Consider the following 13140-nt stretch of genomic DNA (forward strand, 5'->3'; position numbering starts at 1 on the left):
GATGCAGAACTTGAAAATGAGCGAACAGTGCTTCGGTTTTTGACATAAAGATTGAAATGCTCCTTCGCTCTCATTTTGCCTAATCTGTAAGAAGTTATGATCGTTTCAGGGGAATTATACAATTACATTCTTTAAAGTGGGATTATCCACAGCCTTCACAATTTTTTTAATGTTGAATGTATCCTGTTCAAAATGATGCGACTACTAATTTCTTAGATATTCTTGGAATTTAGTATAGTAATGCGGTTTTGTTTTTTTAACTTTGTACGCGTATTCCTGTAAAATATGTTAACAAAAGTAAAGGCTAAAATACTGGTAAAATCTCAACCTCTCTGTTGGATAATCAATTCACCACCACCATTACCCCCCAAGAGACTGTGCTTAATCTTATTCACAGCTTGTACATTGCATAATCCTTCATTTTGGCCTCTCTGCTCTATTGTTTAAGAATCAGCAGTGTTTGGAAATTGCAAGACTATTGCTTGCTTGAAATGCTGGGACAGTGTGATGTACTACAGTAATTTTACATATTGTGATATATGTGCATAAATCTGTCACAAGAACACACTTCCTATATGCTTGTGATACATTTTCAATTCCAAAAGCAAAATGAACAAGCTATGGTAAGTCAAGGGATCGTGAAGTACGTATTTCTACTTATCCAGACAGCTGCAAGGTTTAACTGTTGGTTTTGCAGCCTTGACAGTTTCTTTAAATATATGTCTCCTATCTCAGTCCAGACACTGAGTTACATTAGCAGATTGAGACAGAAGGCTTTTCAATTTTGCAGTTGTCATTCCAGTTATAAAAGCAAGAGCTAGATTGACATTCCACTTGCTTTCTGGCTCCAGTAGCTAGAAAGTAAACTAAATTCCATTTTGATTTGATTTGTATGAATGGACCATCTGTTCTGGGCTGTGAGTTTGGTTTGATATCTCTAGTTGCTGTGTGATCTTTTGGTTCTCCAAATGCAAATGGTTGTCCTGATTCACTGAAGAGCTCTGTGATAGGTTTTTTATTTTTTTGGTAACTTTTTTCCCAGACTGCATAGTTGGAGGACGATTGTGAGCAAAATCTACCCCAAGTGACACACTTGCATCAACGTGGCGGCTGTTGCCCTGTGGGATTCTCTTGAGGGAGAGCATATGGGGAAACTCTTGTGTGGGATAGCCCTGTTTTCTGCAACAGGCTCCATATCAGTGCTATTGGGGGAGGGACCCAAGCAGTTTGCTATTCCAATCAGCCCTCCCCAGAGCATTGTCTATTTCAAGGATAGCATGGCTGAGTGCTGAAGGACTCTTGATGGCATCGAGGCATTGGTATCTTATGTGCCTCTCTTGCTCCCCACCATAGGCATACTTTACAAACTAATTTTCTGCTGTTCTCTGACTCTGACTCATCCATTAGTGACACAATATTTTCAGCATTCTTCTACCATACCGAATTTAGCATAATTTAAAATGGCGTTGGCTAAAACTGAATTGCTAGTTTACTGTAAAGTTTCTCTCTGCCTTTCCTCAATAGGAGGGTAAGGGAAGGATTGGAAGAGAACTATGTACTTCAGATTATATCCAGCAGTAAGGTTAATGGACTCTAGATGGGGTAGGCAACCTATGGCTCAGTAGGACACCAAATATGATCCTCTTGACATATTTAGCTGGAGCTGGAGCTGGAGCTGGAGCTAGGCCACAGTGGGGCTTTTACTGGGGACAGGGTCATAACGCAGCCCCAGGAGCAGTTGCCCCAAGGCCCCGGTTCTGCCACACAGCTCTGCCCTGGGAGCAGCCAGGTAGCCACTACATGGCCCTGGCCCCAGCTTCAACTCTTCCCCAGGGCTGGAGCTGCAGGCAGCGTGGGCCGCGTGATGGCTGTCTGGCTGTCCCAGAGTTGGGGCCAATGCTGCATTGTAGCTGCTCCCACAGTTGCCTGGCTAACAAGGTCACAGTAGGGGCTCAGCCCCTATCTGGCCACATCCTGTCCCCTGCACTGATCCTGCGTTAGACCCTGTGGTCAGGCCCCCGTCTGGCTGCAGGAGGGTCTGGCAGCGGTGGTGGCACCCCCTCCTTCTGCAGCATAGGTGGGAGGGGAGGGGAGACCATGATCCAGCTGTGGTGATCCTGGCTTGGCCCTTCGTCCAGCCACTGCTCTCCAGGTGCAGTAATCCAGACCTGTCCAGGTAATGTAATCTGGCCTCGGGCTCCCCCACGTACTCTATTTCCCACACACAGCACCCTACCCTGCCTCCCACACACTCCAACCCCGTTGACCTGAGCCCCTTGTACACCACCAACCCAGAGTCCTGAACCCCCACAACCTCAGCCCCCTACAATAACATTGACAGAAGACATCCTGAATGTGTGCACAGAACTAGATTTGATCAGTTATTATGTAAACTTCAAAGAAAAGTGCAAGAAGATGCAGCAGCAGAAGTCCCATTAAATAAAGTCTGTGAGTGCAGTGTTTCATTCATGCTATATTTAACCATCATGTCACTTATCAATAATAACGTATATTTTCAGTCATGCAAATGAGCATTTTTATACGGCTCTTTGTTGACCACTTGTTCTGAATTTTGAAGTAATTCGGCTTTTTGGTTTGAAAAGGTTGCTGATGCCTGCTTTAGGGCTACGTCTACGCTATGAGTTTTCTCGGCAAAAATATGCTAATGTGGGACTCATTAGCATGAGTCGCGATCTCATTTGCATATTTTCTGCTGATCCGTTTTTACGCTGGGGTTTTTGTGCAAATATAAGCAGTGTGAATGTTTTCTTTTTGCACTGAAAACCCTTTTTCCACAAAATCCTTATGCCCCAAAAAAGGAGATATACCGATCTTGCAGAAAAAGGGTTTTTTGCGCAAAAAGAAGCAGTGTGAACGTTTTCTTTTTGTGCAAAAACCCCTTTTTCTGCAAGATCCTTATGCCCCATAAAAGGAAGTATACCGATCTTGCGGAAAAAGGGGATTTTGCGCAAAAAGAAAATGTCCACATTACTTGTTTTTGTGCAAAACCTAGTGCAAAAATATGCAAATGAGATCATGACTCATGCAGATGAGTCCCTCATTAGCATATTTTTTGCTGAGAAAACTCATAGTATAGGTGTAGCCTAGATGAACATTTGATGAATATTCACTTTTGTTAGAAATTGTATAATATATTTTTCAGATAAGTAAATGGCAATTCCTTTCAGGTAAGTATATTATTTACAAGGGTCGGGGCAAGTGTTGCCATAAGTATTCCTTGCTCCTTGATAAACTATAAATTGTTGCATTGGGCTTTTGACTTATTCAGTATCGAGAACGGTGATAAGAATAGTTGTCAAACTAGAAATTTCTTACTAGAGGAGTGAAACTTCTGGCCAATTTTATCCTTCAAGCCTATTTACCATTCTGTCTTTTCATAGCCCTTCCATCTTCAGCCTGCACACAACAATTTCACCTGGATTGAGAAAATGATGATATATATAATTTTTCAAGGAAAAATAATTACTCTGTACTTTTTGGTTTCTTGCTTCCCTCTTCCTTCCCCCACATTTTTATTATAATGTCTTCCATGGCAGCTGACGACAAAGTGAATTTTAAGCCACTGCAGCTTGAATATGGATATCAATAAATAGCTGATAGTACATGCTGAGCATTAATAATCTGACCTAAGGAGTAAAGAAATTATGGATTGCAGTTTATCACTTACAGATTCTTCAATGGGTTGTTATTGCCCCAAATCCCACCTGACTCTGCCTAAGGGATTTTATACCTGTGGGATGAAACCAAATAATGGCTAAGGTATCTCATTCCCCTCACTAGTTTCCAATTAATAGACTCCATATGGATGACATTCTTCCTCTCTCCCTGGTCCCCATTTTGTTTTGATATATTTTAAAAAAGGCCTGTGTGCTGCATTTATTATTCATTCATAAAACACATTGGTAAAGAGAATGGGAGGAATGTTGCTGTTTTGTCCACCAGGTGTAGCTAAATGTCATGTGGCGTTTTGGATTCTGTAACAGGGTGATAAAATGCAGCCACAGCTGTAAGTAATGATCTCAGGGCAACATTTTGCAAGAAGTTTTAGCCATGCTGATATCTAAGTTCTAACTATCAGAGCCCCTTTTCCATCTAGTTATAAACCAAAGTGTCTGTTTTTGGACACATAAACTAAGATTAAAGGCTGAGCATATAGCATGGTGTACAGGCAGTCCCCGGGTTACGTACAAGATAGGGACTGTAGGTTTGTTCTTAAGTTGAATCTGTATGTAAGTCGGAACTGGCGTCCAGATTCAGCTGCTGCTGAAACTGACCAGCGGCTGACTACAGGAAGCCCGAGGCAGAGTTGCTCTGTCCCGGGTTTCCTGGAATCAGCCTCTGATCAGTTTCAACAGGCTGAATCTGGATGCCAGTTCCGATTTACATACAGATTCTACTTAAGAACCCCAGGCGTCCCCAAGTCAGCTGCTGCTGAAACTGATCAGTGGCTGATTCCAGGAAGCCCGGGGCACAGCAACTCTGCCTCGGGCTTCCTGTAGTTAGCGCTGGTCAGTTTCAGCAGCGGCTGACTTGGGGACGCCTGGGGCAAAGCAGCTAGGGTGCAACTTGGGGACTGCCTGTATACGGCTTTTGAGACTTTCCCTGTGCATTTCCGCATATTAAGATATTTCAGCAGCTGAATTTGGTCTGTGGCATGGGGGTGCTTCTAGTTTAAAGAGGCTGAGATTTTAACAAAACATTTTAATTATTTTGTTTACTTTCCACTTGAAGTAATAACCCCTTGTAAGTTTGAAAATAGCATCTTTCACTCCTGTCTTTTTATCTCCTCACCTGGCAGATGTTTTTCCTGCTTATTCTCCCATAATGCAGCATCTAAAGGCATCCATGCTGTGATTTTTTTTTAAAGCTTTTGCTATCTACATAATCACGGATGTCTTCAATAATAGGAGTCCAACACTAAATACAGTAATACTCCAGTTGTCCGGCATCCAGTGGTCCAGCACTCCTGCTAGTCTGGTACCACCTGGAACCTGGAAGTGCTCCAGGCAGCCGGACAATTGGAGCTGCTCTGCCCCGAGCTTCCTGGAGTCAGCTGCTGGTCAGTTTCAGCAGCGGCTGACTTGGGGAAGTCTGGGGCAGAGCAGCTGGGGTGCTGCCGGGTTGGTCCCGCGGCGCCCCCCCCCCCCCAACCCTCCCACCCCACTCCAAACCCCTCATAGTCCCCACTTCTGATAGTCTGGCATATTTGATAATCCAGCACCCCCTGGGTCCTAAAGGTGCCGGATTATCGGACGTTTACTGTAGAAGGGTTAACATTGCATTCCCTATGCTGACTGGAGCGGTCTTTGCTGTAGCAGAGCAGAAATACTGTAAGGGCTTTGTAAAGATTGCTTATTGTATTTTGGCAATCTTTGAAACTCTTGGCAATGAAGTCTAGATAAATATACTAAATATTTAAAATCCAAAGGACTTTTCACACTAAAGCACGTTTAAGTAAGTAATATTTTGCCCTAACCTATTCTGTGCTCTTTCATTTTCATTTGAATAGTGGCCAACAATATGAAAGCAAGTGATGGGGATGCTGGCATTGACAGAGCAGGGATGGAGGCGGTAGGGTGCTCGGGGAAGAGACGGGGCAGCGACAGAAGTGAAGTCACTTGGACTTAATGGAATTCTGGCTGCTGCTTGTTTTTCAGTTTATAAGAAGCTAAGCTTGGAGTAGGGTTAATTTTTTCATGGGAGGGAGAGGTTGTAGAGAGTTGGTTTGGTGGGTAGGGAAAGGGGAAGCAGTTGATACTGCATCTGTAACTCTGGATATGGTGGGGAAAGTTTCATTAAGCAAGAAACTTTACATTGTTTCCTAAAAGTGGTCACATTCTGGCTTAATCTAAGGTCACCTTAAAGCTGGATCACCTCAACTCAGAATGCGTTGTCCTCCGCTCCCACATGCTTTATTCTGGGCTTTGTTTTCTCCCAGAGTAGCATGGTTGCCTTGTTGGCTCGTAGATGTAGCTGCATTTAATGTGTCTGGGACCTTATTTATTTGCTGCTTTGAAGACAAGGAGTAAGGCAAAGGAGAAAATGGGGCGCAGGCTGAAGCATGGAAGTTGTGTGGGATAGGAGGGTAGAGGATAGGCTTGAGCATGGCCAGCCAATGCAATTTTAAAATGGCCTGAACTCTGACTACACTAATGCTTAAAAATGTGAGTGTTAAAATGTATTGGGTCCATTTTAAAAGCACATTTTCTATTTTCCTACTCTAGACACAGCCTTATAACAGTGTTGGTGACATCAGTAGAGATGCAGTTGGGTGTCACCAGTGAGTGTATTGATGATGCTGGAATCCTTAATTTATCATCTAGCCAAAGGGTCTCATATAGATATTGAAGAGAATGGGGTGGCACAGAATCCTTGGGAATCCACAGGTGTCGTTTGAGGGAGGTTGATTTCTCTTTAAGCTCCTTCTTCTGAAGGAACAAAAAATTTCTTTATGTACTAGAGATCAGAGTCTCTAAAGGCATGATTAGTCTAGTAATTGGTGTTACTTTAATCCCTGTCAGAATAGACACATCTCTGCATTCTGACATCCCTTTGACGCTGATTCCTCTTTCAGTGTTACTGTGTTATTAAAATTAATTCATTTCTTCTCTGACCATACTTCAAGTTTTGTTAAAGAGTTCTGTGCCTTTTATGATCATTTGCATGCCCAAGAGGAGGGGAGAGAGTTTTGTGGAACTTAGTTGGCTGAGCTGTCTCCCTTCCACACTGAACCGGGATTAGGGTTGTGGTGCCCGGGTGGGAGATGCTGCTGCAAATGGTAGGTGCCCCCTCAGCAGGTTAGAATAAGCACACCACTGAACCAAGAGTTTATATCCATGCTTGCACATCTTCTGTCCTGCATATTACTGTGATGGAAATCTGGGATCGTCATTGGCAGATGCACGGATTCTAGCAATGTGCTAAGCAGCTGGGGGGGGGGGGGGGGGAGGAGGAGGAGAGGACAGACAGAGAGAGAGACTCTACTCCCAGCTCCAGAGTCCTTTTTTGACTGGGCATTCCTGTTGAAAACTGGACATCTGGCAACCTTATTTATGCCTCTAGATCCCAGTAGGAATGGTCCCATTGACTGCTGTCATGTGCTTGTCTTTGTTTCTTCCTGCACCCCCAACCCTCCCCTATATCTTGTGTACAGCAACATTTGTCCCTAAGATAAGTTAGGGAATGTCTAGATTACATGTCTCTGCCGACAGAGGCATGTAAAATAGGCTACCCGACAGAGTCAATGAAGCAGGGATTTAAATATCCCCAGCTTCATTAAAATAAAAATGGCAGCCACGCTGTGCCGGCTCAGCTGATCGTCAGCACAGCGCGCAAGTCAAGACACGGATCGGTCGACAGGGAACGCCTTTGTCATCCGCTCCTGTAAACCTCGTTTCACGAGGCATAAGGGAGCAGTTGACACAGGCGTTCTCTGTTGACTGATTTTTATTTTAACGTATCTGGGGATATTTAAATTCCCGCTTCATTGACTGTCGGGTAGCCTATTTTACATGCCTCTGTCAGCAGAGGCATGTAATCTAGACGTACCCTTATTGTCCATATTTAGATATCTTTCTGTTGCTGGTCTGAGGTTTTAGCATTAATCACTTCTCTCTGTCAAACCAGGTTTTTATTGTGACTGTGACTGAGTGTATGTGATCAGTGCTTTCAGCCATAAGAGGTGGCTGGCCCCTGTGCATGGTATTACCGTTCTGCATGTCATACTCCTTTTTTATAGGTGTCAACGTCTCTTTTATCTGATCAGTGTGTAACCTCTTCTGTACAGGCACTCTCTGTTACTCTGTGTTTGTGTAGTGCCTAGCACAGCAGGGCTTCAGTCTCCACTGGGTCTTCCGGCGCTAGTGTAGTACAGATAATAGATTAAAACAATATTAAAACTGTGGTTCCATATGTCTGTTAGCCACTAATCAAGATGCAAGAAATAAAGATGAAGGACAGATATGTTCTGTTAAACTAAAACCTTGTTTTAAGTGATGGATTTGCCTGAGGCTCTGGAATGCTTCTCAGTGTTTTGCACTGGGCATAAATCTTTGTATTTGATACTCTGGATGAGCTAAACAATTAATACCTGGTGCTAACAAGAAGTCCAGTAATGGAATGAGAACAGAAGGTTTGTGAGGAACATGTGCTGTCTTTCAGAAAGAGGTGCTTTCCTCTCTCCTGCACAGATGCTGGAGGATTTCTTAATGCTCTCTGCTTTTTCCATTATACATGAGCAAATCCTTTTTGTGCTACATAGTGCAGAAAATGCCACTAGCCTGTAATATGCAATAATGACTTGTATGGCCAAATTAATCTGTGGACAAAGATTTTACTAGTTAATCCTTTTGCTACCAGACCATCCCAAAAATGACATCTGAGATAATCGGAAATTCCCAGGTAAGTATACTTAAGGATTAAATGTACAATTACACTAAAAGTAGAATTAAATGACAGTAAACTGCTGCTGAGAGAAAATGATTTACACTAATCTAACTAATCAGTTAGAGCTCTCAAAACAAAATCCCTAGCAAACCTGTTCATGTAATTTTTTTTAACTGAGAGTAAATTTAAGCCAAAGGCTTTGAATTGTATTTGGTGCCTCTAAATTCTGTGTCTGACATAAGCAGATCTCAGTGGTAACAGTTGACAGGACAAGGAGCAATGGGTCTTAAGTTGCAGGGGGTGGGGGAACAGCTAAGTTGGGTATCAGGAAAATCTTTTTCACTAGGAGACTGGTGAAGCACTGAAAGGGGTTACCTATGGTGGAATCTCCATACCTAGAGGCTTTAAAGCCCTGGCTGGGATGATTTAATTGGGATTGGTCCTGCTTTTTAGCAAGGGGTTGGACTCAATGATCTCGTCCAACCCTATGATTCTCTGATATTTAATGAGGATAATATCTTTAGTAATGATGAAGGCTATGAAGTTTCATTAAAATATCTGAACCCAATTTTGAAGAAATACCCATCCCCAAATGCCATAATTGCAAGTGAAATTCAGTCAGTTCAAGAAGTAACAGAACACAAAGAATGCAAAGGAGTTATGCCATATAGAATACCTTAACTGGACAGTAATGTTTGAAAAATAAAACACATTGAGCAAAAGATAACAAAAAAACTCAACATTATCTGCTTTATTTCAATGTTGTATGTTGACTGACTTGATTTATGTTTTGTGCTATCATCCATGTTCCTCTGTGTATTAGGCAGCACTGGTAGCATTGCTATTAAGATTTCCCATGACTTCCCATTATAAGTCTCTCTCCAGTTTTTCATAACTTTCCCAAACTTTACTAGTTTAGGCTGAAATTTTTCATGCCAGATGTCTGCCTCACAATGTGTTTGTGTAGTGGTGGGGTTTTTTTAATTTCATCCAGAAGAATTCAGATGTTTGTGAGAGTGAAGCTAAGAAAAATATGTTGTTTTGTCTGTTACAAAGCTCAGGTGACTTTTTTTTTTGAAAAACTCTAACTGGGCATAGTGTTTGGGATTTGGGGGTGGTGATGAGAGTCTGGAAACGTGAGACTAGGACAGTTTAGGCAAGGAGACTGGGATGAGAAATGTGAGAAGCAGAGATTCTGGTGAGGTGAGGAGAACAGACATGAGGAAAAGACCAATGGCACCAATCGAGGGGGCAAAGTGGAGAAGTCCCAGCAGTCCTGGGACCACAGAGTTTTTTCACTTAAAATTCTAAAGACCTTGTGAGGGGAGGAAAGCATGATCTGGCCAGCAGTGTGGTCATAACACCATTGAAATGTTGACCTTGCTGGCCCTCCGTAAGAATGAATGGGCAGCCGGGCTAAATTTGAGTAAGGGGCATTGTGACCTGGTGCATGGGGTCACAATGCCATTCAAATTTGGCCTGGCCATTTCTCCATCCAGATGGAGTGGTGGCCAGACCACATGGTATTGCAGCCTGAGGTACGTATGAGGAATCTTTTCCTATAGGGCAGGAGTCTGGTGAGAACTCTCATGAACTGTATGGGTAAGAGAGACGGGAGAGTCCCCAAGATGAGGGAGACCCAGGTCTGTACCCTGCAGTGGGAGGAGAGGGGATGAGAAGGAGTCACTGCTGGGAGTGGGGACAGGGCAGACAAAGACGGGAATTTCCCTCAGACCTCCCAAGAAATATCTGAATTGGTGCTATTGAAAGAAACTGGACTTGGAAAGGGGGAGGTTGGAGGGTAAGGGTGAGTGAGGTCACATTCTAAGAGAATGGGCAAAAGAATCTGCCTACTAAATCTCTTCCAGAGCAGTGTTCCCTCTAATTTTTTCCACCCCCGAGCAGAATTAATTTTATGTGCACCAATGTAGACGTGTTGTGTGACACATCACCTTCATATTGTTGTGTATACACTACATTCATGTGACAGGTTGGGCCAAGGGGTTCAGAGTATGGAATAGGCTCAGGCCTAGTCTGGAGGGTTGAGGTGAAGGAGTGTGAGGGCTCCAGACGGGGATAAAGGCTATAGCAGGGGTGGGCAAAAGTTATTCAACAGTCTGGATCCGGCCCGCCTAGGACTTTGATCAGACCTGCGCTGCTGTTCCAGGCCCCATCCCCAGCGCATTGCTGGGGAACCAGAACCACATGAGCCCTTTCGACTGCTTTTCTTCAAAGGGCTTGCACCTTCCCCGTGCCTGTCAGGCAACGCGTCGCCTGGGAGCCACGGGGAAGGCGCAAGCCCTTTAAATAGAAGCAGTTGAAAGGGCTCGCTGCTCCTGGCCTCGCTGCTAGCAGGTTGCCTGGGAACTGGGGAAATGGGAGCCCTTTTAACTGCTTCTATTGAAAGAGCTTGTGCCATCCTTGGGGCTGTTGCTTGCCAGCCATCGGTAAGGCACAAGCCCTTTCAATAGAAGCAGTTGAAAGGGCTCCCATGTCCCCGGTTGCTAGGCAACATGTTTGCAGCGAGGCTGGGAGCAGCGAGCCATTTAAATAGCAGCAATTAGAAGGGTTTGCAGATCCCATCTCCAGCTAATGTGATGCCTGGGAGCTGCAGGGGAAACAGGAGCCCTTTCATCTCCTGCTATTTAAAGGCCCCGCCCCTTCTGCCCGAGGCCCAGCCCCTTCCGGGGTGGCCTGTGACCACTTCAAAAACTTTTGAAGTGGTCTCCTGGGCTACAGGCTGTGGGCTGGGGCTGAGTTCAGAGAAGTTTGGCATGAAGGAGGGTGCTTTGGGGCTACTACAAAGAGAGGGGATTCCCACCAGCTCTCTATCCAGGTGGGGTGGGGAATGGCACCTCTCCTACACTGGCAGAATTGGATTGGAACAGGGGCCAAACCACCAGTGCCAGATGGAGGGCAAAGCTGGGACAAGATAGGTTATGTGGCCAGATGGAAGCGGGGCCCAGATGGGGGGGGGGGGGGGGATGCTGTGGCTGGATTGGGGCCAAGCCCACTGCACCCCCTCCTGGCAGCCTCAGCTGCAGTTGTTTAGAGGCCAGGCTTGCTTGAGATTGGGGATGCTCCCCCTCAGCTTCCATGACTTTCTTGAGCGCCTGTGTGGTGCTAAATAGGCAGCTGTGTGGCCATGAAGCTTACAGGAAACTTAGTTCCAGAATCTTATCCTAGATCCAAGATTCATGAATTTAATTCCACCACTTTGAGCAAATATCCATGAAATTAGTTGATTGGCAAAGAGTCCCGTTCCTCTGAGCACTAGGTTCTATAGAGGATAACAACCTACTACTGTTGTCACCCCATTAGGTCAAATTGTAGTGGTGTGTGTGTAGGATCTAAGGGATCCAACCTTGCCAATGACGAATTTGGTGTCAATGTTTCTTTTGTTGTCTTATCTATAAGCATTATGATACAGTTTTAAATTACAAGATCACATCCTATTTTTTTTGTTGGGGGTGAATCAGGGTTGTGTACTGAAGGAGGCTGCTGTCTGTGAGAGCCATGCCTCATTTGTTGCAGAGGTTGGGAAGTGAATAGTGAATGAGGTAGGCGATTGAAGGAAAAGAAAGGATGGTCTTATGGTTAAGGCAGTTGAATACTGCACTGGAGAACTGGACTTCATCACTGCCTCAGCTACTGAGCTACAGTGGGATGCTTGAGCAAGTAAAGTCAACCAAGTAAACCAAGCCTTTTATAAGTGGCCGCTAACTGTATTCTCATTTTCTGCTTGCTTGACTGGAGACACTAGGGTATGAGCTGCAGAACTGGCTGAGCACTCGGAGCTGCAGCTGAACTTAATGGGAGCTGATCTGTGAACACATAAAGTGCTATAACATTCTAAGAACTCTGAAAAAACAGGTCTTTGATGTCTCATCTTGAATTAGTGGGTTTGCCAAATTAGCACTGCACTCTGCTGCGCCAGCATGAGAGGAACATGTCCAGGGAGACCAGATGGACCCCAAGCTGGTGTCGGGAATCCCAGACTATAGATTCAGCGGGCTCTGGCCACAATTTGAATGGTCCTGGATGCTAAATGGGTCAGTTGTGGCCATGCTCCTGGTACTCTCCCTCTCTCCCCCAGCTGCCAAATTTTGTGCAGCTCCTTGTGTGACATTTCTCTTGGATGAGTCACTGATTTTTCCTCTTCTCCCTCTTCTCAGGCAGTGGTAGGGGTGTAAGTGCATGGCATAAATTCACCCTGTATCAGAGGAGACAGGTGCTTTCCCATCATCCTCACCAAGGAGCCCCACTTCTCACGGATCAATGTTCATTTTTTTCTGTGTTGAATGAATGGTGGTTTGAATAAAGTTTAAAACCTTTGGGTGTATTTCTTCCCTCTTCTTCTTACATTCAGTGCACTGCGTCATTGCATATTTTGTCCCTCCTCATTCATTTCATCCCCTGCCTGTATTATTGTCTTTCCTCCACAATTCATACACCGCTTCACTCGAGTACGCTTCTCTGGGAAGCTAACATTTTGCAAATAGCTTCCCTGGGAAGCTAACATTGCAAATAGACCTTCCCATCAAAAAATTGCAGACAAAGAAGGTGGGCCATGGAGTTCCAAAAGGAAAAGGCTGGTTTTTTTTCTATTAACGGCTCTGTTTTTGTTTAAATTGTAGGGAAGACTACATTTTGGTGAGTTACATTTTATGAATTGAAAGTTGAACAGCAAGAGCAAGACTTGATGGCATTGCTGAAAATGATGTTAGTGGTATA

The 13140-nt window shown here is 44.4% G+C and overlaps 1 protein-coding gene and 1 long non-coding RNA gene across 4 annotated transcripts in view; both read left to right on the forward strand.

Moving 5' to 3' along the window:
* Positions 1–13140, forward strand: part of OSBPL10 (oxysterol binding protein like 10) — a 194810-nt gene that overhangs the window by 125948 nt on the left and 55722 nt on the right. The window lies entirely within an intron of this gene.
* On the forward strand, positions 10886–12740 carry LOC142827294 (uncharacterized). The gene is made up of 2 exons (XR_012901946.1): positions 10886–12458; positions 12582–12740. It is a non-coding gene; the product is annotated as an uncharacterized LOC142827294 (long non-coding RNA).

Source organism: Pelodiscus sinensis, chromosome 2 (assembly GCF_049634645.1).
Source record: "Pelodiscus sinensis isolate JC-2024 chromosome 2, ASM4963464v1, whole genome shotgun sequence".
Lineage (NCBI taxonomy): Eukaryota > Metazoa > Chordata > Testudines > Trionychidae > Pelodiscus > Pelodiscus sinensis.